At 49.1% G+C, this 21,839-nt stretch overlaps 1 protein-coding gene across 11 annotated transcripts in view; it reads left to right on the top strand.

Moving 5' to 3' along the window:
* TBL1X (transducin beta like 1 X-linked) overlaps nt 1-21,839 on the top strand; it is a 228,229-nt gene that overhangs the window by 105,690 nt on the left and 100,700 nt on the right. Inside the window, exon 3 of one of the 11 annotated variants that reach the window (XM_060138706.1) lies at nt 7,745-7,837. The exons of the other annotated variants lie outside the window; for them this stretch is intronic. The gene's annotated coding sequence lies outside the window, so the exon portion shown is untranslated. The remainder of the gene's footprint in view (nt 1-7,744; nt 7,838-21,839) is intronic. 11 annotated transcript variants of the gene reach the window in all.

Genomic DNA, 21,839 nt, shown 5'->3' with positions numbered 1-21,839 from the left:
ACCTGCTCCTGTGTTCGTTCCGCGTCTGCTTTTTCCTTCGTGGTCATTGCCTTCTTGACGTTCACTGTCACCCCCTGCTCTGCATCCTGGTCCTTCCTTTGCTTCTTCCCATGTGTCCACTCTGTTTACTGCCCGGGGCGCTGACCTTTCTGCCAGGCGCTAACCATGCAGCGTTTTAAAGAAGTGAGATTGTGTCACAGCTCCTGGGGTGTAGCTGTGGCTTCTCGAACCTGGGCCTTCTCACCCACCCTGGTTGTGGATACTTAGGGAAACCTTAACCCTTGGGTCGCTATTTGTAGAGCAGGTCAAAGAGCCTCCCTAGTAGTTATGAAAATCATGTCCAGTCACGTATTCTTTTCTTCTTTTAAAATTTTATGGCCGCGCCCCGCGGCGTGTGAGATCTCAGTTCCCCAACCAGGGATCGAACCCGTGCCCCTTGCATTGGCAGTGCAGAGTCTTAACCACCGGACCGCCAGGGAAGTCCCTCTTTTTTTGTTTTTATTGTGGAAAATATACATAACAGTATCATTTTAACCATTCATAAACGTACAGTTCAGTGGCATTAAATACATTCATAATGTTGTGTAGCTGACCATCTCTACCTGCAACTTTTTCATCATCCCCTCCAGATAACTCTGAACCAGTGAGACAGCACCTCACCCTTCCCTGTCTATCCCGGCCCCTAGCACCTTGTAAGCTATGTTCCACTTCCTGTCTCTAAGAATTTGATTCTAGGTGCCGCATATATGTAGAATCATATAATACGTGTCCTTTCGTGTCTGCCTTATTGCCCCAGGCACAGTGTTTCTAAGATCCTTCCATGTTGTAGCCGATGTCAAAGTTCCGTCACTTTTTATGGCTGAGTACTGGTCCACTGTACGGTCACCGCTCCTTTCAGAAGAGCGATCAGTGTACTGCCCACGTCGCGGTGCCAGAGGCCAGAGTGCTCCTGGGTCTTCCCGTGTTACATGTTGTACCATGTGCTTCATGGGAGACACGTTTCCTCTGAGTTTTCACATGTGTTGCCTGTTTTCACACCTCGCTTCTAGAGACATGGGCGTGGGATGTGGTACTTTGTCTCTTTGATACTGTCGTAATGGGATTGCCGCCATCTGACCTATTCAGACCAGACAGAGCCCTCCCTCCCTCCCTCCCCCCTCCCCCTCCCTCCTTCCTCCCTTCCCCCCCTTCCTTCCTTCCCCCCTTCCTTCCTCCCTTCCTTGCTTCCCCCATTCCCTCCTTCCTTCCTTCCCCCTCCCTCCTCCCCCCTCCCTCCTCCCTCAGTTCCCTCCTTCCTTTCCTCCCTCCCTCCCTCTCCCCCTCCTTCTCCTCCCCTCCCCCCTCCCTCCCTCCCTTCCCTCCTTCCTTCCTTCCTCCCTCCCTCCTCCCTCCCCTCCCCTCCTCCCTCCCCTCCCCTCCTCCCTCCCTCCCCCCACTCCCTTCCCTCCTCCCTCCCCTCCCCTCCTCCCTCCCCTCCCCTCCTCCCTCCCTCCCCCCTACTCCCTTCCCTCCTCCCTCCCTTCCCCACTCCCACCCCCTCTCTCCCTCCCTTTCCTCCTCCCCTCCCCTCCCCCTCCCTCCCCTCCCCACCCCCTCCCTCCCCTCCCCTCCCCCTCCCTCCCTCCCTCCCCTCCCCCTCCCTCCCCCCCTCCCCTCCCCCTCCCTCCCCCTCCCCTCCCTCCCTCCCCCTCCCCCTCCCTCCCTCCCTCTTACCCTCCCCTCTCTTCCCCCCTCCCCTCTCTTCCCCCCTCCCCTCTCTTCCCTCCTCCCCTCTTTCCTCTCTTCCTCATTCAGCCAGCATTTCCTGAGCTTGTAGCAGGTGGGGCACTGCGATGAGAACTGACCACCAGCTAGTGGACGTGCACAGGCCCAGCCCCCCAACGGGAGACCTTGTAGCTTGAGGATGTACTTGGCTCAGCTACATCCTCTTCCCTAGGTGTTTATCTTGCCTTCTCAAGGAATTGTTAAGACTTTTTAATTGCAAATAAAGGGGGTTAGTATTTGTTTCTGTATATCTCATCCAGTGCCTTTTAAAACTCATGTTTCCTGTTTTTTCTTTTACATGAGAATAGCCACAGCCGTGAAAAAAAATCAATTAAAGCGTGATTCACCACCACCATTTGTAGCTGATTTCTAAGTAGAACTTTTCTCTGGTTCTTGGATCACGGCGATGCAATCTGCATAATTCCTCTCTACTTGAGGGGGAAAAGAAATGTGTGTCGGGGGTGGGGGGTGGGGGGCATCTTTTTGGCTTCCGGGGGCTGGCGCTGCCCCATCCCAGTGTTGACACATCACTAGAAGCTTAGGGCACATGCGACATGGAGGTGGTGAAGAATTCAGCCGGGATATGTTCTGTGTTCTGTATTGTAGCGAAATCGGCTGGTTTTCACGCCTTCAGTGGCGAATCAATAGGACGCACAGTGGCAGATGAAGTCTTGGCTTCTGCCCTAATGAGAGCAAATTCTTCTTCTTGCCTTCATGCGTCCCTAAGTCCTGCTTAGGAACTTGAAGCAGACCACACCTCTGTGCAGTCCGTAGGTGTCTCCATGGTGAAGGGGGTGTACATGCACGGGTTAGCCTAGTTTCCTGCCCCTGAATGCGGGGAAACCCCTCGAACACCACGGAGTACATTCAGGTACGCTCTGCTCGTACCGTACAGTGTCTGGGGTGAGGGAACGATGGATGGATGGGGCGGTGGATGACAGTGCCCACCTGTTTGGAATGTCCCCAGGTTGAAGAACAGCAGGTGAAGTTCATTTAGCAGATGGCGGCCTCCCGGTGCCCCAGGTGTCTGTCACTCACCTCTACCTGCTGCCCAGATCTAGTGTGGGAAGGTATAAGGCCAGGTGGGCGCCACAGGAATGGCTCTGGTCTGGGGACGGGTTCTCTCCTACCCGCTCCCCTCCCCCCAGCGCCCTTTCACCTGTCCTGCACCTATTCCCCGTGCTGCACCCAGCTCCCTACCCTCCCGAACCCAAAGCCCTCCCTCTCCCTACTGCACCCCACCCTTCCCCAAGCCCACCCTCTACCCAGGGCCCGTCCTCTGCCGTACACCATCTCCATCCCTTCCCCTCCCTCACCTCCTAACTGCCCTGCCCCTACCATTGCTTCCGCTCTCCTATGCCCACACCTGCCCTGGCCTCACCCCCAGAGCCTACTGCCTGCCCACCTGAGAGCCCCCCGGAGCCCATACCTTTAAAATGGGATGCAGAGAGACTCCATTGGTGCGGTTATTCAAGGAAATGCATTTCTTAGGATAGAGCATCACAAACCAGAGTCCTGGAAGCATCAGGGTGTATTAAAATTAAGTTTATGAAGCAAGGCACTCTCCCAGAGTGAATTTGTTCGAGATTCCTGACAAAACACCGTAAGCAGTTTTTCATATCCGTGCACATGTTACTGTAATAACCTCCCTGGTTCTAGGTATCTTTATTCTAAAAGGAACAGAGTGGTATGGGGCACATGGTAAGCGCAGAGTAATATGTTCCAGTTCTCAGGGATTCCTAGGCGGTAATTTGATAGCGTCGGTATTAATAGTACTTGGAAAAATTTCTTGGGAAAATTTCTCCAGGAAAATGTTCCCTATTGATGTGCTCCGGCCCTGTCCTGGTTTACTCTCTTTCTGGGGTTTATTGTAAGAATTTAACCTTAGCCGCCTTCGTGGTGCCTGCCCTAGATGGGGGGAGAATTATTTGGGAGACTAACTTCTTAACAATCCACCGGAAATAGATTTTAGCCTCAAGGAATCCTTGTAGTGTCTTGTGAGATTAGAGCTTCAAACAAAACGGATTATTTTTAGAGCCGCATACTAGAATCACTATGTAGTACCTTGATGGGTTTATTTTACTTTCTATCTCGAATTATTAGCATATACCTGAACCCTTGGAGGCTTCTCCCCCATCCCTCAAACTCTCCAAATGCCGCAGTTTGCACTTCCTCTGTCTGAGGCAGAACCCTTTAAGCAGTACCCTGAGGTTTCAGAACTTGGATTTCATTCTCACCTCATTGTCAGCTACGGGGATGGAGGTGTCACATTTTCAAAGGTCTGCAAAGCAGAGTTACGGTCAAATCAAATAAGTTTCGTGATGTTAAGATACAGACACGTGGAAATAGAACAGAGCAGACTGGGCAGGTGCATGCCCTACCTTTGCGAAGTCTCTCACCTCTGAGATGTTTTCCTTTCTCACCTTTGTATTTGCAGAGCTGTGCTTTTCTTTTCATGAGCTTACAGAAGTTACGCCTTGGAGGGAGAGTTGCTTTGGCAGCCTGGTGAACGGGGAGGGGGGCTTCGGAGCCTTGCAGGGAGGTGGCAAAGCCATGTCCTGACTCTGTGGTGGGCTGTCCCCTCCGCCCTGTGAGATAGTTGGTGGTTCTTAGCCTTGTCTGACGCTGTCAAAGATGGGGCTCACCCACGGCCACAGGCGGCTGGGAAATGGTCCAGTGACTGTAGTCGTGAAGGTTTTCTCGTCAGCAATAAAGTTAGATGGGTGTACCACGTTTTATTTCCGTTTGCTGGCAGCGAAGTGGCTTAACAACCTTGCTGATAAGAGGGAACTCATTATTTCGCGTTTGGAATGTAAATACCTTTTTGCCCAAGTGTTAACCTTGCTTCAGTTTTTCCATGTAGAGGGTTCGTATAATAAATAATTCCCTTAACAGAGTCACTGACTGCATGGCTCCTGGGAGCCACGGGTTAGGTGCCCTTCTTTTCAATGTCTTGCTGGCTTTTAGGAAAAGGTAGACAAACATGAAAGGGAATCCTTAACCATGCCTCAGATCCCTAGGACATTTTAGGAATTGAAAACCCTCAGTGGAAACAAGCACAACTTGAAAGTTGAGGTGCGTTTTCTTTTAAGCGTGCCGGCGCCCCAAATGGGTTTGGTCGCCAGCCGGAGTTCAAACCAGCGCCAAGATTTTCACAGCTGACATCTGGCAACAGTATCCCTCAAGTCTGACTTGTACTGTGCTACGTTTGAAACAGTTTACCATGAAATCATGCAAAAAGTGTTGGGGATGTCCTTCCTGAAGTTTTAGGTAATTCTGTTTTAATTTAATTGTTTACGTAAAGTCATTCTCCTAATCAGGAGAGCTAAAAATCAAGTACACAGAAACACTGTGCATGTGGAGTTTTTTCCAGTCTGCGCTTGGTGACATTTAACCATTCACCTGGGCTCAACGAAATAAATTATTTTGTAAGTAAGATCACAAGGAGACTGTTTAGTCTAGTGAGGGACCAGACGGTTGCAGTAGTGACTGGGAGAATGTTGCAGGCAAACGTGTGGCTTCATTGGTGGAGAATAGACGTGCAGTGTTTAAAAAGTACCTGAGAGTGTCGAGCTAAAGATGGTTCCGACGTGGCTCCTCTCACATTGCTGACGGCTAGTAAGGAAGATAAGAAGGTTTACCCTGATTTGTCATGCAAGCCAGCCCTCTAGATACGCGTATCCGTAGGAGGCATGGGTCAGCACAGTTGCCCGTTCACCCTGGAATGGCGGTCCCAAGCCAGGGCAGTTTTGCCTCCTAGGGGCCTATTGGCAGGCGTGGAGATACTCCAGGGTACTGGAGATACTGTCGATACTATTGGCTGTTGACTGTCACAGGTGGGGGCAGGGGTGCTCCTGGCATCTGGTGGGTGGAGGCCAGGGATGCTGGTTAGCATCCTATAGTGCCCAGGCCAGCCTCCACCATGGGGAGTCAACCCCCTGGTAGATGCCAGGAGAACCCGCCCCTTCGATTCGGGACAGCCCAGAATGTCTGCAGACATTGTCCAGCATCCTCTGCGGGCATTACTGCCACCACCCTATCAGCTCTGAGGCTCCGAAACCGCCCATGGACTGCCCTTCCCTCTCTTTGTGGCCTCTTGAGTTCAGGGGAGCTAAGCGGCCCCTGGGAAACTGGCTTAATATCTTGTAGGGGCAGAAAGAGAACCCCAGGTCCCCATTCCTCATCGTCTAGAGCGCCACCCTCCGGCACGGCCCACGACTTGTGTCGTAGTCTCTGGAAATGCACACGCTAGCGTCTCGCGGTACCCTCTCTGGGTTGCATAAATTTTATAATGTTTCGGATGTCGCTTGAAAGTCATTCATGAAGGCTGGTGGATGTGTGAAGTGCGTGTGCATGAGACGTGTGCAGGCGGCTGGAAAGTCATCACAGAGCTTTCCCTCTGTGAATCCAAGTGTGGACTAGGTGGTCGCCAAGGTGTATGTAACAGTCCATAACGTGCCCTGAGTGGTCCTGTAGCCGTGCTTTTTTCTCACTTTTAAAGCTGCACGAGGTGCAGGTGTCCAACCCAAGTAGAGAGAGCTGTGTGATCGTTAAGTTCTCTCCTTGCAGTTGCCCCCAACCTTTTGTTTTGTTTTGTTTTTGTTTTTGTTTTTGTTTTTGTTTTTTTTGGCGGTACACGGGCCTCTCACTGTTGTGGCCTCTCCCATTGCGGAGCACAGGCTCCGGACGCGCAGGCTCAGCGGCCATGGCTCACGGGCCCAGCTGCTCCGCGGCACGTGGGATCTTCCCGGACCGGGGCATGAACCCATGTCCCCTGCATCGGCAGGCGGACTCTCAACCGCTGCGCCACCAGGGAAGCCCTATATACATCTTTTGATATCGATTTGCAAACAGTCATAAGGAGAAAGTCATAAGGGAAACTAATGGTGAAGGAAGAGGCTAAGGCCTCAGTGGATAGAAGAATCGGGAAAGTAAGTTAGAAATACAGCTTCAATGCCAACAAAAATGGAGAAGGGTGTTTAAAAAGCTTTAGGCTTGAGGCATATCCAGTGCTTTATTTTAGAATGTGAGCTTAGCTGTCGATTTCAGAGGACTGCAGTGCCTCTGCCCCTGGACCCCGTAGAACTCTTTGCTTTTCGTTTTCTTTATGAAATTCTGGGAGCATTTTTCCTCGCAAAGATTTCATCGGGAACAACAGTGAAATCTCTCACGGTTCTCCGGCCCGCACACAGATTCAGCCACCCACTGGCCAGGGTATATCTAAATGCCCGAAGTCAGAGACACTGACGGAATCCTTTTTTTTCTTTAAAGAAAGAAATGCATGATATGCCCAGAATTTACGGAAAGTGTTTAGATCGAGCACCCCTCGAGTCAGGTGTGTGTCCTTTAGGAGCTGTGCCGTGGGATGGCCCGTGGCCCGGCCTGCCCCCCACTGATACAGGCTCAGATGTCTTACCCGAGCACAAGTGAGGAGTTCTGAGGCCCCCCTGGTCCTGTCTTTAAGCACTGTGCTCCTTTCCTGCATCTGTTGTTAACTATTGCCACCACTAGGGCTTTACATAGTATATAGTCAACATCACTGTTATGGATTGAACTGTCTCCCCCATCCCCCAAAAGAAGATATGTTGCAGTCCCAACCCCTGGCACCTTGGAATGTGACCTCATTTGGAGGTAGAGTCTTCCAGAGGTGCCCAAGCCAGGGAGGTCATTCGGGTGGGCCCTGACCCTGTGTGACTGCTGTCCCGTAAAAAGAGGAGATCTGGGCACAGATGCGCGTGAGCATGAAGATGCCCGTCTGTAGGCCAAGGAGCAGGGTCTGGAGCAGACTTTCCGTCCCAGCCCTCAAATGGAGCCAGCCCTGCCGACTGCTTGATGTCGGACTTCAGACTCCGGAACTGTGGGAACGCGTTTCTGTTTAGCCCACAGCTTGCGGTCCTTTGTTGTGGTAGCCCTATGAAACAAAAAAACTGTTTGCCCTACGAAACTAGTACATTGGCGCTGGTCTTCCCATATATTTCAGTCCATGAAGTGAACCTGGGACTTTTTTGAGGAAAAGGAACATTGTAATGAAGTTATCTTGATTCCTTCTGCAAAGGCCGTATTTCCTAACAAGGTACATTCTGAGGTCCTGGGGGTTAGCACTTCAGTATATCTTTTGCGGGAAACGTCAAGTCAACCCAAAGCATCCTGAATGAGGAGGTTCTGTTGTCTCCTCCTACGCACTGCCACGTGGTTCGGCGGAACTCCCCAGCTGGAGTTGGCGGGAGGGTCTTTATCAGCGGGGTTGGGTCATTGCAGCAAGAAGGAGAGGGACACCGCGGATGAGTTCTCGTCAGAGGCGGTGTGCCGTGAACCCGCGAGCTTGTATGGAGAGGGTGGAGCTCCCCAGCTGGAGTTGGCGGGAGGGTCTTTCTCAGCGGGGTTGGGTCAGGTCATTGCAGCCAGAAGGAGAGGGACGCCGCGGATGAGTTCTCGTCAGAGGCGGTGTGCCGTGAACCCGCGAGTTTGTATGGAGAGGGTGGAGCTCCCCAGCTGGAGTTGGCGGGAGGGTCTTTCTCAGCGGGGTTGGGTCATTGCAGCAGGAAGGAGAGGGACGCCGCGGATGAGTTCTCGTCAGAGGCGGTGTGCCGTGAACCCGCGAGCTTGTATGGAGAGCTAACGTGATTGTTTGCAGAAGTGTTCTCTTGGAAGCTTCTAAACTTCTCGTTTTCATCCTCCCCCGTTTCCTTTGACGGCTCTGGCCACATTGCTACTTCCAGTGCAGCTGATTCAATGACTTGTTTGTAATTCAAAATGCGTTTTGGGGTATAGGTCTCCCCAGAGCCAAAATAAAGGACAGCCATGAATGTGTTACAGATTTTGCCCATAGAGAAGAGTGTATAACCCACAAGCAATATCTTGATTGGAAAATAAAATAGATCGTATGTTGGGATACAAGGGCAAGAGGGGTTTTTTTGTTCTCTTAATCTTCATCATTTTAGATGTAGCCATAACACCAATTCATAGTGGATGACCAAGCTTAGACTCTTCCATGAATAAACTGGGGGGGAAGGGGTGTAGAAGGATTCACACTGGGAGGAAAGATAAGTGTCTGATCACGTGATGGCTGATGCCTGAGCACTCATGGGCACTAGAGGTGGAAGAGAAGCAGAGACACTGGCAAGTCCCCAGGGTTTTATTGGGCCAGAGCTGGGTGTGAGTCTCCAAGAGTACTGCAGTTTGTACCGTCAGGCAGGCTACTCATAGGGAACTCTTAATTAGATTTGGAATTGAGGCTCCCACCCCCAGTTGGGGCTCCCTGGTGGGAAAGGGAAGAGTAAGACTCTCTTGGGTTCACAGGAAAACTGTAGGTGTTATGAAGAATTTAAATGTGCTTCCTCCTACCAGCCTCTGGTTTCTAGGAGCTGATTTGGTCTTGGTGAGGATGAGGAATTAGAAGATGGTGCCCAGGGTTTCCCTGGTGGTGCAGTGGTTGAGAGTCCGCCTGCCGGTGCAGGGGACGCGGGTTCGTGCCCCGGTCCGGGAAGATCCCACATGCCGCGGAGCGGCTGGGCCCGTGAGCCATGGCCGCTGAGCCTGTGCTCCGCAACGGGAGAGGCCACAACAGTGAGAGGCCCGCGTACCGCAAAAAAAAAAAGAAGAAGATGGTGCCCAGTTTTCCTGCACCGCCTTGGAGCACAGTGCAGGGTGGTTAGTGCCGCTTCGGAAGTAGCTACAGGGCTGAGGTTCCTTTAATTAAAGACCTTGAACGTTGGACTTCGGGGGTATTACTGAAACTTCCAGTTTGCGGGGGAGGGAATCTTTATAAAAGGAAGAGGTGCTCACCTCTTGGACTGTGAGTCGTATGTGAACCCCACGGAAGCGCTGGAGAGAGAGTGGAAGAACCAGGGAGAACGGCTGTTCAGTCTGTGATTCTCTGCTGTATGGCTGTACTGAACCTGCACCCGTGATGGGAAATCAGTCTTTGACGCTGCTGTGTCTCTCTCTATTGGATCAGTAAAGCTCCCCAGGTCTTCCTTTGCTTTTAACTGCTTATGATGGAAACCCAGCAGGATGTCACAGCTTGGAAAAAGTACCAGAGAGCATCGTTCCTTTGTAACAGAGAAGAATACTCACCTCTCCACTTAGGTAACGTTGATGAGCATTTCTGACCCCAGTCGGAAATACTTCTTGACAGGTATTTGAGTCATAAAATCGAAGAGGCCCAGAAGCCTGCCTGTGTTGTTCCTAGATCCGTGGAAAGCCATGCTTTTTCCTGTAGTGTTTTCATAATATTGTATCTGAATTTAATTCAGTGCAGCCAGTACTCGCTGAGTATCTCATGCGGATCAGGCGCTGTGCTGGGCACGGGAGGTATACTGATAAATAAAACTTCAGTTTTATCATCTGATTGGATAGGACAGGCCTGAACATGGCCAGACCCCTCAGTAATATGGGAGCAGAGAGACGGGTCTGCTTTCTCGCAAGAGGGAACAAACCGGTCAGGGCATGTTGACTGCGTTACGGTCGCTCAGGGGACCACTGGAGAGTCTGTTGAATGGAGAATGATGTAATTCATGATGTAACATGTTCTAGGGTGTTACCTTTGGCAGCGGTGGGGTCTGAGTCTCTCAGGGGGTGAGCACATCAGAGACAAACTGGCAGAAATCCGGCGGGGGGGGGGAGTTCAGGGCCTGGAGGATGGTACCCCTGCCCCTACTGTCGGCCTCTACCAGCTAATCTCTGTTCTCACAGTTAGACCACCACGAGCATCTGGGGCAGGTAGCGCTGGGATTCTCGTGGCCACGTGCGGGCTCCGTGGAGTTTGCAGGAAGGGGGTGCGGGTGAGGGCTGGCCTCTCCTACAGGAATGTGCTCCTCGGCTGGGTATGTATAGGGTATTTTATCACGTGAATTGCAAAGGTTGGTGACAGCTGTCCCACTTTGGGCAGCCTCTGTAAGGGCAGAACTTGTTTCTGGAAGCGAGTAGCAGACACAGACCCGTTCACTCCCCCTCGAAGTGTGACGTGGGCATGAAGGTCGTGTAAGGAAATACGGCAGCGTGGTGTCTTCCATCCGGGACCCTCCATTTCACGTTTCTGGGATCCCGGCTCCCCGTTCACTCTGCTTCGGGCCCCTCTCCCACCTCTCTGACCGGGGTGGTGAGGGGCTGCGGGGCCTCGGGTGGGCAGGAAGGGAGCCCAGCGGACCGTGTGCAGGAATTGCAGCCCTGGCCCACTGCTGTGCGCTCAAGTGAGACAGAAACGCTGGCTGTGTCCGCGGGAAGTCAGGTGTGTGATCGCCCCGTGGTTGCGTTTTCCTTCTTTTCATCGTCACACGCAAATGCTGTCTTTCTGAGAGAGATGGTTGTGAGCACGGCAGTATTCTGTGCTGGTGCAGTTCTCATCTGTAGAATGATCTGGAATGTCTTGTAATACTGTCGAAGCTCAGTGAGGTGACTTCAAGGCTGTGAAGGATACAATTAATCATCATTACGGATACATGTGTCTTCAGGTTCCTTTTCTTGTGCTGTAGACTGGGAGCCTTAGCATTTCAGCTTGTCTTGCCACCAGTTTTCTGGTTTCCTGACCAAGGTGAATTGTATCCTTTGTAAGCCCTTCCTGTTGGTTCTGAGAATTCCTGGCTCAGAGAGCTTTGTCGTGAAGTCGAGTCAACAGCAGTGACTGGTCCTGGATTTAGAGTTCCTCTGCTTTAAAATATGTAGCTTTTGGGCTGCCCTGGCGGTGCAGTGCTTAAGAATCCGCCTGCCCATGCAGGGGACACGGGTTCAAGCCCTGGTCCAGGAAGATCCCACATGCCGCAGAACATCTAAGCCCGTGCGCCACAACTACTGAGCCTGTGCTCCACAACAAGAGAATCCACCGCAATGAGAAGCTCGCGCACCACAGCGAAGACCCAATGCAGCCAAAAATAAATAAATAAAATAAATAAATTTATTAAAAAAATAAAAGAGGGCTTCCCTGGTGGCGCAGTGGTTGAGAGTCCGCCTGCCGATGCAGGGGACACGGGTTCGTGCCCCGGTCCGGGAAGATCCCACATGCCGCAGAACGTCTGAGCCCGTGCGCCACAACTACTGAGCCTGTGCTCCACAACAAGAGAAGCCACTGCAATGAGAAGCTCGCGCACCACAACGAAGACCCACTGCAGCCAAAAATAAATAAATAAAATAAATAAATTTATTAAAAAAATAAAATATATAGCTTTGAAGTTGAACGTTAACATATTTTTTACATGGTAGCTGATTAATTAGATAAAGTCAAGAGGTGGTTTCTTTCACACCAAATGGATGACAAGTATTGGGTAGAGTTGACTAAGATTTCTTCATCTTTTTTCTCATATACACATACTCATTGAATTTCCATTCTTGTAAGGTGTATACTATTTAATAAATGATAATAGACTGTGTTTTTTTGCTTTTATAAATGTCACGAAATCCTCAGTGGTGTTGTCCCTTGTATTTTCTAATAGTTGATCCTGGTTGGCTGGGTGTGGAATAACAGAATGCAGAAGTTCGAAGAGCAGACTTAGTTCTTTTCTTCATTTTTAAAAGAAATTTTTATTGGAGTATAGTTGATTGACAATGTTATGTTAGTTTCAGGTGTACAGCAGAGTGAATCAGTTATACATACACCTATATCCGTTCTTTTTCAGATTCTTTTCCCATGTAGGCCATGACAGAGTACTGAGTAGAGTTCCCTGTGCTGTACAGTAGGTCCCTACTTAGTTATCTGTTTTATATATTAGTAGTGTGAATATGTCAGTCCCAACCTCCCAGTTTATCCCCCCCCCCATCCCCTGGTAACCATGAGTTTGTTTTCTACATCTGTGACTCTACTTCTGTTTTGTAAATAAGTTCATTTGTATCCTTTTTTTAAGATTCCACGTATAAGTGATATCCTAGGATATTTGTCTTTCTGTGTCTGACTTACATCACTCAGTATGACAATCTCTAGGTCCATCCATGTTGCTGCAGATGGCATTATTTTGTTCTTTTTTATGGCTGAGTAAGCAGGCTTAGTTGTTGATCACATATAGAACTGTTTGTCATTAATCCATGTGGAGTCGGCACTCTTGTCAGTCCTGGCAAACGAGAAGCATGAATCGTTGACTGATATGCCGGAGAACTCCTGGAGTAAGTGAAGATCCCTTCACTTTTCAGACATCCTGAAAGGCGAGAAGGCAAGAGGGTGAATAAATGCACACACAGATACGAGCTGGTTTCTGCCCTCCTCAGTAGCGTATCTTTCTCCTTTTGAAGAGAAACCATTTCAGAATTTTGAATGAATTCTGCAAGAGGACTCATTACTGGGAGGAATGGAGAACGAGCTCATTATGGCAATGTTTTCTCATCCGTTCTGTGGTTTGATGTCGTAGACCCTGGGGGCCCGGCTAGGCTCTGGTTCCAGGGCCTCTTTTGCTGATCTGAAACCCACACACCACCTTGGGTTTTAGAATAATTATTTAGTGATGTTAAACAGTAAAAATTGTGCTGTTTTAAAGGATCTGAAAATGCATACGGGGACATGCGTGTAGATAGCAGTCATATCAACAAACATGCTCTTTTTTTAAAAACATGCTTTTTTATGTATACATTTGTAGGCAGCATTTTGTAAACCCGAAAATGTCAACTCGGTAACTTGGGATCTTGTACGTTGTCCCTCTCCACTCCCACCCGAACCCCAGGTTCCTCCCAGGACATGCAAGTGACAGTGGTTGAGCAGAGAAACCACCCGGGTGAGGATGGGCTGAAGTCCCAACGCAGGACCAGAGCCCATCAGAGGGACCATTTTCCTTACGCAGGGATTCTCTGAAAGGCTGCGAGGGAAGCCTTTTTTTTTTTTTTTTTTAAAGAGATGCATGTCTTTTATTATGAAAATTGCTGTTACATTACAGCCAGCATCCGAAACAGTATTTTAATAAGCACTTGTCTTGATCATCAAGTAGAGCAGAAACCATGATTCTTAGTGGTTCTATCGGTTTCCTAGGGCCGCCTTACCAAAAGTACCACACGCTGACTTACAACACCAGAAAGTGGTTCTCTCACAGTCCTGGAGGTCAGAAGTCCCAGATCAAGGTGCCACCGGGGCGGCCCTCCCTGAAGGGCCTTCCTTGCTTGTGTCCTATCTTCCGTGGTTTCTGACAACCCCTGACATTCCTGGACTTGTAGACATGTCACTCCAATCTCTGCCTTCTGTGTGTCTCTGTGTTCATGTGACCATCTTCTTAGAAGCACACCGAGTCGTTATTGGATTAATGACCTCATTTGATGAATTCTCTGTGTGTGTGCGCGCATTTTCTTTCTCTCTCCGTTTTTTTTTTACTGACATACGATTGACCTACAACACTATGTTATTTCCAGGTGTACAACAGAGTGGCTCAATATTTCTGTATATCCCAGAATAATCACCACAGTAAGTCGTGAGCCATCTGTTACCGTACAAAGATACGACCTTATTATTGACTATATTCCCCGTGCTCTGCATTTCTTCCCCGGGACTCATTCATTTTGTAGCTGGAAGTCTGTACCTCTCAAGTTAGTCACCTATTTCACTCACCACCCGCCCTCTCGCCGCTACAACTACCTGTTTCTATGAGTCTGTTTGTTGTGTTTGTTCACTTGTTTTGCTTTTTAGATTCCACATATAAGTGAAATCATGCAGTATTTCTCTCTGACTTATTTCACTTAGCATAATACCCTGCAGGTCCATCCATGTTGTCACAGATGGCAAGATTTCATTCTTTTTTATGGCTGAACAGTATTCCTCTGTGTGTGTGTGTGTGTACACATTTTCTTTATCCATTCATCTGTTGATGAACACTTAGGTTGCTTCCATATCTTGGCAATTGTAAACAGTGCTGCAGTGAACATAGGGGTGTGTATATCTCTTCAAATTAGTGTTTTTGTTTTCTTCAGGAAAATACCTAGAAGTGGAACTGCTAGGTCGTGTGGTAGCTCTGTTTTTAGTTTTTTGAGGAACCTGCATCTGTCTTCCGCAGTGACTGCCCCAGTTTCCATTCCCACCATCACTGTGTCAGGGTTCCCTTTTCTCCACATCCTTGCTAACCCTTGGTTATTCGTTGTCTTTTTGGTGATGACCGTTCTGACAGGTGTGAGGTGGTGTAGCGTGGTTTTGATTTGCATTTCATCTTGATGAATTCTGTCTGCAGCAAACCTAGTTCCAAATAAGGTCACATTGTGAGGTCTGGGGGGTTGGGACCGCAACCTATCTTCCTGAGGGGACCCAGTTCAGCCTGTAGCGGTGGCAATTCCCCACACCATCCCACCCCACCCGTCTTCTCCCAGACGCCCCTGGTGTCCTGACGTGACTACCTGGCCATGCACGACTCATGCCCGTGGCCATTTACAGGGCAGCCAAAGAAACCAAACCGTTGTGGATTCTCTGTCTTTAATAAATGAACGAGTCAGTACGACAGAGCTGCAGGTGCAGTGATCCGTCACCAGCCAGTCCTGGTGCCCAGGTGCGTGTGCAAGCAGGGCGGGCAGCAGCCTCGGCCGAAGCTGGGATCGCCTGGGTGGATTCTGAATTTCATGACTTTCCTGCCAAAGGTCTGCGAGCTCTCATGGGCTCTCCCTCAGGAGGTATTTTTCGCGTGCCGCAGTTCACAGGGGGCCGGGGCCGCTTTGCTGGCGCGTGGAGTGCGTGGAGCCTGTTCTCGGTCACACGCGAGTGGGCCGGCGGTGGTGGGCTTTCTGTCGGGACGTGACCGGAGGGATGGTGCCCACGAGGACGGGGTTCAGGGGACGGTGTATCGTGGGCCCGCTTGCCTGGTCCCTGGACTATTCCGTGACTCAGCCACCTGAGGTTGACATTGCTAAAGCTCCCAGCCACGATGGGGGGGGGAGGGGGAGGGGAGGGGGAGGGAGGAGGCCCCAGAGCCGGCCTTCCAGAGTGCAGCCCCCTTCGTGTTCTCACCAGAGGCGCTCGCGAGAAGCAGCAGCTGTGCCCTTGGGTGTTTTTGCTGCCTGGAATCACAAGGCCCTTCCGTGGAGTCTTGCCCAGTTTCCTCCGAAAGAAATTATATTGTGGACGAGTCATTGGTGCAGTTAGACATCTTTTGAGACTCTCAGGCCCTTTTCAGGGAAACGTGTTAAACAGACAACGCGAGCGCTCAGAAATGTTCCGATTCGGAGGCCTCAGAGCGCGGTAGGTGAAACTTGACCTTGGATTTGTCTCTCTTGGCGGCAGTGGCTTCACATGGTAAACAGGAGGTCACCTGGGTGTCCCGTCACCGTGTTCACCCCTTGGAGACGGACTTGGGGCCTTGGAGGATCAGCTTCCAGTAGCTTCCAGGGCAACAGGGAATACGATTTCACATCCTAATTACAGCCCCCAAGCAAGATCCAGCTTAATAATTAGAGTCCCAGTTAGAGCATGTGCACATGCATCGCTTCTGTTCATCCTGGGCACTGATGTCAGGCTCATGAGAAAGCCAACCAAACACGGGAATTTGCATTGGAGGAACATGATCTACATTCTGTTATGTAGTATAAGTAGTTTAAAGCCACACAGGGGACTCTTTCATGATGATGCAAAATGCAGCACAGGTTCTCAAGTTTTTATGTCAAGAATTTGCTAAAGTAAGTCAGACGAGTTTAGGATTTACCTCATCGTGAATCAAGAACCTGAAGCAGGAACTTTTCTTCTAATCTAATGAAAAATGCAACTTGTACCATTTGGACATAGAAATGCCCAGCTGAGGAGAGCAAGTGATTTGCTGGGGGGTTAGGGGTAAAAATATCTGGTTACTAAGGGTGCATGAATCTGGGAGGTAAATGATTTACCCAGTAGATCCAGATTTTACTAAAACAGAGCTGTTTGATGGTGGCAAGATAGACTCTTTGCTGGGTCTTATGTTTGTTTGTGTTTGCTTGTGTGCTTGGTTGAAGGCAAACAAATGGAATTAAATAATAATTGGCTTGGAGGAGGTGATGGGGGAGCAGATGGGTGGTATTAGTTTCTATGGTACTGTTGTTTCATGTCCACTAATGCACTCCGGTTTCAGCCCCTGTATTAGTTATCTATTGGTGTGTAACAAATTACCCCAGCACTCAACAGCTGAAAAATACAGATATTTATTATCTCACAGTGCCTCTGAGACTCAGGAATCCAAGCACAGATTAGCTGGAATGTTCTGGCTCAAGGTCTCGCATGAGTTGTAGTGAACATGTTGTCCTGGGCTGCGGTCTTTTTTTTTTTTTTTTTTAATTTTTATTGGAGTAAAAATTGATTTACAATTGGAGTACAGTTTATTGGAGTATAGTTGATTTACAATGTTATTTTAGTTTCAGGTGTAGAGCAAACTGAGTCAGTTAGACATATACATATATCCACTCTTATTTATTTATTTACTTATTGGCTGTGTTGGGTCTTTGTTGCTGTGTGCGGGCTTTCTCTAGTTGCGGTGAGTCGGTGGGTACTCTTCGTTGCAGTACTCGGGCTTCTCACTGTGGTGGCTTCTCTTGTTGCGGAGCACGGGCTCTAGGGTGCACGGGCTTCAGCAGTTGTGGTACGCGGGCTCAGTAGTTGTGGCACACAGGCTTAGCGTCTCTGCGGCATGTGGCATCTTCCCGGACCAGGGCTCGAACCTGTGTCTCCTGCATTGACAGGCGGATTCTTAACCAGTGTGCCACCAGGGAAGTCCCTATCCACTCTTTTTTGGATCCTTTTCCCATATAGGTCACTACAGAGTATTGAGTACAGTTCCCCGTGCTATATAGTGGGTTCTTTTTTTTTTTTTTAATAAATTCATTTATGTCTGCCTTGGGTCTTTGTTGCTGTGCGCGGGCTTTCTCTAGTTGCAGCAAGCAGGAGCTACTCTTTGTTGCAGTGCGCGGGCTTCTCATCGCGGTGACTTCTCTTGTTGCGGAGCAGGGGCTCTAGGCGCACGGGCTTCGGTAGTTGCGGTGCACAGGATCAGTAATTGTGGCTCGTGGCCCCTAGAGCACAGGCTCAGTAGTTGTGGCGCATGGGCTTAGTTGCTCCGCGGCATGTGGGATCTTCCCGGACCAGGGCTCGAACCCGTGTTCCCTGCATTGGCAGGCGGATTCTTAACCGCTGTGCCACCAGGGAAGTCCCTGTATAGTAGGTTCTTATTACTTATCTGTTTTATATAAATCTCCCAATTTATCTTCCCCCCCTCCTCTCCCCAATAACCATAGGTTTGTTTTCTGTGTCTGTGACTCTATTTCTGTTTTAAATAAGTTCATTTACATCATGTTTTTACATTCCACATATGAGTGATGTCATATATTTGTCTTTCTCTGTCTGACTTACTTCACTTAGTATGATAGTCTCCAGGTCCATCCATGTTGCTGCAAATGGAATTATTTTGTTCTTTTTTATGGCTGAATAATATTCGTGTGTGTGTGTGTTTGTGTGTGTGTGTGTGTGTGTGTGTGTGTGTGTGTGTACCACATCTTCTTTATCCATTCCTGTCTTGGATAGGTTGTTTCCACATCTTGGCTATTGTAAATACTGTGGCCGTGAACATTGGGGTGCACCTATCTTTTCAAATTATGGTTTTCTCTGGATACATGCCCAGTAGTGGGATTGCTGGATCATATGGTAGTGCTATTTTTAGTTTTTTAAGGAGCCTCCATACTGTTCTCCATAGTGGCTGTACAATTTACATTCCCACCAACAGTGCAGGAGGGTTCCCTTTTCTTCACACCCTCTCCAGCATTTATTGTTGGTAGATTTTTTTGATGATGGCCATTCTGACTGGTGTGAGGCGATACCTCGTGTTTTGATTTGCATTTCTCTAATAATTAGTGATATTGAGCATCTTTGCGTGTGCTTTTTGGCCGTCTGGATGTCTTCTTTGGAGAAATGTCTATTTAGATCTTTTGCCCATTTCTTGATTGGGTTTTTGGTTTTTTATATACAAACAGCTGCATGAGCTGTTTGTATATTTTGGATATTAATCCCTTGTTGGTTGCCTGGGCTGCAGTCTTTGAGCGTGGACCTGGGCTGGAGGATCAACTTCAAGGTCATTCCTGAACGTGGCAGTTGGAGGGAGGCTTCAGTTCCTCACCTCTCTGTAGGGCCACCCATGACCTGGCTTCCCCAGAGTGCATGATCTGGGTGAGTGTGAGAGAGACTGAGACAGGGAGAGGGGAAGAGAGCACGGGAGAAGGAGATAGAGAAAGAAAGTGCTAGAAGCTATGTGCTTTCATGACCTAATCTCACAAGTGACATGCCATTACTTCTGCCATATTCTGTTGGTCACACAGAGCAATCCTGGCCAGTGTGGGTCGGGGCTATTTCAGGGTTCAGGTACCAGGGAGTGGGGCTCCTTGGGCACCATATAAGAGGCTGCCTACCAACCACAGCCCTCCTATTTTTTACACCCATAAATTGGCATCTTGGTTAGAGAATTACTCATTTGAGTACATAGTCAACTATCAGAAAATGTTGGGAAGATTCTTTAACCAGGTCCATTCCCTCACCCTTGGAGACATTAAAATGTAGAAATGAAGACTCTCACTTTACTACATAGTTAAATAAATATTATGTACCCATTTCGTGCTCTTAACTGTGTTCTTGGATGTAAAAAAGTAGTTTCCTCCCATGAAATGGAAACATCTATTGAGCCCCTCGTGGATGTGCCCCATCAGCTCCCCTCTCCTCTGTAAATTCACTTCAATCTTCCAGATACTGTCAGAATCACTGCTGCCCCTCTGCATGTGCCTTCTGCCCCGAGACGTGAACGAAATGTTGACCCTGCCTTTTCAAAATAGGAAATAATTGAATTACCCTTTTTTATCGTCTTCTATGCAAAGTTAATGGGAAAAAAATGAATGAGAATTTTTTCCGAGCTCTTACTCATGATTTCAAAGATGATAACATCTTTATTTGACTTTGCTGTCATAGCACTAAAATGGTTCGTTCATTCAGCAGGTACTGATGGAACACCTGTGTGTGCCAGGCCTCAGCGAGGCCTGGAGTTTGCGCTGTAGAGGTGCAGAGGTAGAGTGTAAGGGCAAACGATCTTTTAACAGGAATTTGAGGCATCTCAGATACAAAGAAATGAACCTGGTGGGTAGTAATTTCATCTTGTGAAGTCTGGATACTCGGATTGACTTAACGGACATCCCACAGGATCCCAAGCTTTGAGATTCTCTTGTAGCGCTTCTGTTTTCTAAAAGGCAGCTTGCAGTGCAGAGAGAGGAGTGGCTTTCCTGAATCGAGAACTGGAGCTGGCGCGAGGTGGACCCTCAGGGGTTGGCCCCCAAGGCAGCATTGGCCCCGAGCCAGGTCCGCTCTGTGAGCGCCTGCATGGTCAGAAGCCCCCAGGTGGTTCATTCACGTGTGGTGCTGCACTGGAAGCCCTTAGCTCCTCCGAGATGTTGCCGGTCGCTTTGGCATGAGCTTGGGGATGTCAGTGTTTCCACCTTTACAGCTAGTGGCCCTCACCCCTGAGACCCAGGGCTTGGGCAGTAGTATCCCTCTTCTTGCTTTAATTTTTCCCTGGCGGACTCTCACCTTCCCTGCTTTTCAAGTCCAGCTAAGGCAGATAGCCAAAAATTCTGAAGGGGGGAAAAGCTGAAAATACTGATAAAACAAAGGTTAAAGAAGATGGCATTTTGAACGGTGGAAATGCAACTTGATAGGATTGTGTGTGTGTGTTTCCTCCAGGGTTGCCAAGGCTAATGATTGGTGATGTGTTGAAGGTTTGCAGCAAGGCAGACTCATAACTATGAAAGAATTATTGATGGTTTTGCCCCAGTAACAGATGTTGACCCAGATGGGGTTGGTTTGTGAATCTATTTATGTGTGCCGGTTTTCTACACAGGGAAGTGAGCCACTGTGTAGATGGCAGGTACCACTGCTTCTGCGCTCGTGTCTTTCAATCACAGTTGCGCCGTCTTAGCTGGAGGACTGAGACACCTCTCCGGGCAAGTTCGTCAGAAAGCATTGGGTAAATCAGGGAATCGTAAGAAATGAAACACGTATATGTGGTTTTTAAAAACTATCAACTGTACTTGAGACGTTTTCTGGATTTAGCCTTTCTTCCATTAATCTCCTTTTTCAGTCCCAGGATCCCATCCAGGACACCGCATTGAATTCAGTTGTCCTGTGTCCATCTTTCCTTTGGGCTGTGACGGTGTCTCAGACTTCCCTTGTCTTTTGTGGCTCTTATTGTTGTGAGGGGTACTGGCCATGAGTTTTGTAGAATGTCCTTCACTTCGGATTTGGCTGAGGTGTTTCACGTGGTCAGACTGGGGTTATGAGTTTTGGGAACGAAGACTGCAGAGGTCGAGCACGCTCTGATCATGTCACATCAAGGGAGTGGGCTCTCAACATGACTTATCTTATCTTATCTTATCTTATCTTATCTTATCTCAACATGACTTAGCTTATCTCTGATGAGCTCAGCCTGACCTCTGCGTGGGCCGGCTTTCTTCACCATCGAGTTCACTGCTTTTCCCTTTCTTTCCGTACACCGTTCTCTCAAAGCCCATCCCCGGTGATGTAGGGGGAGCCAGTGAGGCTTCACCTCCTGGAGATTTCAAGTTAAACTATGTAAACACAGGTTTATTCACCCATCGCTAGACGGAAGGTCATAGAGCCTTTTCTTGGAATGGGGATCCAGTAATTCTAGTTTGGGGTCACCTTTCCTTATAAACTGTACCCTTGGTGCACCCTCTACAGTTGGCCGTATTGTTTTCGTTCAAGTGCAGCGGGACGTGAAGGACGTTTGTGAAACCGCCTCAGTGCAGGATCCATCTGCGGATTCGCTGCCTTTTCCTAGATCTCTTCAGTGTTGTCCACCCTGCCAGCATTTCCATGATACATTTCTTTTAAATTAATTTATTTTTGGCTGTGTTGAGTCTTAGTTGCTGCACGCGGGCTTTCTCTAGTTGCAGCGAGCAGGGGCTACTCTTCATTGAGGTGCACGGGCTTCTCACTGCGGTGGCTTCCCTTGTGGAGCACGGGCTCTAGGCACGCGGACTTAAGTAGTTGTGGTGCGCGGTCTTCAGTAGTTGTGGCTCGCTGGCTCTAGAGCGCAGGCTCAGTGGTTGTGGCTCATGGGCTTAGTTGCTCCACGGCATGTGGGATTTTCCCGGACCAGGGTTCAAAACCGTGTCCC

This window comes from Lagenorhynchus albirostris, chromosome X (genome assembly GCF_949774975.1).
Source record: "Lagenorhynchus albirostris chromosome X, mLagAlb1.1, whole genome shotgun sequence".
NCBI classification, from domain to species: Eukaryota; Metazoa; Chordata; class Mammalia; order Artiodactyla; family Delphinidae; genus Lagenorhynchus; species Lagenorhynchus albirostris.
This window is presented reverse-complemented; position numbering and strand designations above follow the sequence as displayed.